We start from the raw sequence: 3,015 nt of genomic DNA on the forward strand, positions 1-3,015 counted from the left end.
TGATCACACCATCATGGTTATCCAGGTCATTTAAGAGAGTCCTGTTTATTCCCCTTCCATATTATATAACCCAATGCATTCTCTTCACTCCTCAGCCCTACTCTGGTCCAAGCTGTAAATCTTTCTCACCTAAATTATTCTAGGCAGCCTCCTTACTAGCTTCAATTCCACATGTGCCTCCTCTACCACTATTTTCTGCACAGCAGTGACAGAGAGTTGTCTTTTTAATATAGACATATTCTGTGGGGTTTTTTTTAATATTTATTTAGCTGCACTGATCTTAGTTTCAGCATACAAGATCTTCATTTTCTCAGGCAAATGTTCCATCGTGGTGCATGGGTTCTCTAGTTGTGCCACACTGACTCAGTGGTTGCGGTGCAAAGACTTAGTTGCTCCCCAGCATATGGGATCTTAGTTCCTCTACCAGGGATCAAACCCACATCATCTGCGTTGCAAGGCAGATTCTTAACCACTGGAACACCAGGGAAGTCCAAAATAAAAACATATTCAAAATTCTTTGATAAATGACAGTGCAAATAAAATAATACCTAGTCTGCACAAAAATCTGTGCAATAACATTTATACTAGCTTTATTAGTAATTGCCAAAACTTGGGAGCAACTAAATGTCCTTCAAGAGGTGAATGGGGACGTGTCCCGAGGCGCCAGCGGGGCCGCGTCGGCCTGAAGCACTGCCCGGGCCTGGGCTAGTCTAGGGGCTGCGACTGCTAGGTGGGGTGAGGGGCTGCGACTGCTAGGTGGGGTGAAGGGCCGCGGGGGAGGGCCAGTTCCCATCCCCCCAGCAGCATGGCATCCTGTGCTGAGCCCTCTGCTGCAGACCCTGAGTCCACTGCTCCGCCACCTGCTGGGGTCCCACCACTTGAGGACTTCGAGGTGCTGGACGGGGTGGAAGACGCTGAGGGCGAGGAGGAGGAAGAAGAGGAGGACCTGAGTGAACTGCCGCCACTTGAGGATGTGGGGCAGCCCCCACTGGAGGAGGCTGAGCAGCCCGGGGCCCTGGCCCGAGAGTTCCTGGCCGCCATGGAGCCCGAGCCTGAACCTGCCCCGGCCCCCGACGAGTGGCTGGACATCCTGGGGAATGGGCTGTTGAGGAAGAAGACGCTGGTTCCAGGCCCACCGGGCTCCAGCCGCCCGACCAAGGGCCAGGTGGTCACTGTGCGGCTGCAGACGTCGCTGGAGAATGGCACGCGGGTACAGGAGGAGCCGGAGCTGGTGTTCACCCTGGGCGACTGTGACGTCATCCAGGCCCTGGATTTCAGTGTCCCGTTCATGGACGTGGGGGAGACGGCTATGGTCACTGCTGACTCCAAGTACTGCTATGGCCCCCAGGGCAGCAGGAGCCCATACATCCCCCCACATGCGGCCCTGTGCCTGGAGGTGACTCTGAAGACTGCTGTGGATGGGCCTGACCTGGAGATGCTCACGGGGCAGGAGCGTGTGGCCCTGGCCAACCGGAAGTGGGAGTGTGGCAATGCTCACTATCAGCGGGCCGACATCGTGCTGGCTGCCAACTCCTACGACCTCGCCATCAAGGCCATCACTTCCAGTGCCAAAGTGGACATGACATTCGAGGAGGAGGAGCAGCTCCTGCAGCTGAAGGTGAAGTGTCTGAACAACCTGGCGGCCTCGAAGCTGAAGCTGGATCACTACCGCGCATTGCTGCGCTCCTGCAGCCTCGTGCTGGAGCACCAGCCTGACAACATCAAGGCTCTCTTCCGCAAGGGCAAGGTGCTGGCCCAGCAAGGCGAGTATAGTGAGGCCATCCCCATCTTGAGAGCAGCCCTGAAGCTGGAACCTTCCAACAAGATGATCCACGCAGAGCTCTCGAAGCTGGTGAAGAAGCATGCGGCCCAGAGGAGCACTGAGACCGCCCTGTACTGGAAGATGCTGGGCAACCCCAGCCGGCTGCCTGCCAAGTGTCCTGGCAAGGGTGCCTGGTCCATCCCATGGAAGTGGCTGTTTGGGGCAACTGCTGTCGCCTTGGGGGGCGTGGCTCTCTCTGTGGTCATTGCTGCCAGGAACTGACCGCCCAGGTGGCCACCATCCCCTCCACTCACCGTGGACCCCCACCCTGTGCTCCCTAACACCCCCAGGCTCCCTATCCACTGCCCTAACTGGCCTAGCCCCCTCCTCTGGGGCAGGGGCAGTGAGGTTTGGGGGTCACATGGCCCCACGAGCAGGAGGGACTGAGCCCTATTGGAGGAAAGCAAGGCAGGGCCCTGACCTCACATCCAGCCCGGAGCAAGGGGGCCCTCATTGCTCCAGACCCGATTCCCACCCCACCCCCAGGGTGAGGTCCCAGCAGGGATCAGTCCCAGTATCCTCTTCCCAACAGGCCTGGGGGCAGCCCTCCCCCTGCCCAGCCCCTTTCCACCTTCCAGCCCCTCCTGCCCTGCCTGCTGCCCTCTCTCCAGACCCCCTCCACCGACACACAGTGAAATAAAAGCCTCCCACCCCGCTCAAAAAAAAAAAAAAAAAGGAGGTGAATGGATAAACAAGTTGTGGTATATTCAGATAACAGAAGTGATAAAAAGAGTAAACTATCAAACCATGGAAAGACATGGAAGAACCTTCAATGCATATTGCTAAGTTAAAGAATCCAGTCTGAAAAGTCTACATATGGAATGACATTCTGGAAAAGGAAAACTATGGAGGCAGTAAAAAGTTCAGTGGTTCCCAGGGCCTTAGAGGGAGAGAAGGTGGGAGGATTGGATAGATGGAGTACAGGAGATTTTTAGAGTGGTGAAATTATCCTTTATGATACTGTAATGGTAGAGTCATGACATTATACATTTTTTAAAAGCTACAGGATGTAAAGCACAAAGACTGAGCCCTAATGTAAACTGTGGAAGGCAGCTATGGTCACCACTGTATCACTGACATCCTGATGTGAAGTATGGATGTTAATAACAATGTATCATAATTTATTCTTAATTGCCAAAACTTTTATCAATTGTGGAAATTTACTGTACTAATTTAAGATGTTAATGATAGGA

At 54.0% G+C, this 3,015-nt stretch overlaps 1 pseudogene; it reads left to right on the top strand.

The window, feature by feature from the left end:
- The first annotated feature begins 762 nt into the window (after positions 1-762).
- LOC109562987 (peptidyl-prolyl cis-trans isomerase FKBP8 pseudogene) lies at positions 763-2,477 on the top strand (annotated as a pseudogene).
- Positions 2,478-3,015: the final 538 nt, after the last annotated feature.

This window comes from Bos indicus, chromosome 8 (assembly GCF_029378745.1).
Source record: "Bos indicus isolate NIAB-ARS_2022 breed Sahiwal x Tharparkar chromosome 8, NIAB-ARS_B.indTharparkar_mat_pri_1.0, whole genome shotgun sequence".
In the NCBI taxonomy this organism is placed as follows: Eukaryota; Metazoa; Chordata; class Mammalia; order Artiodactyla; family Bovidae; genus Bos; species Bos indicus.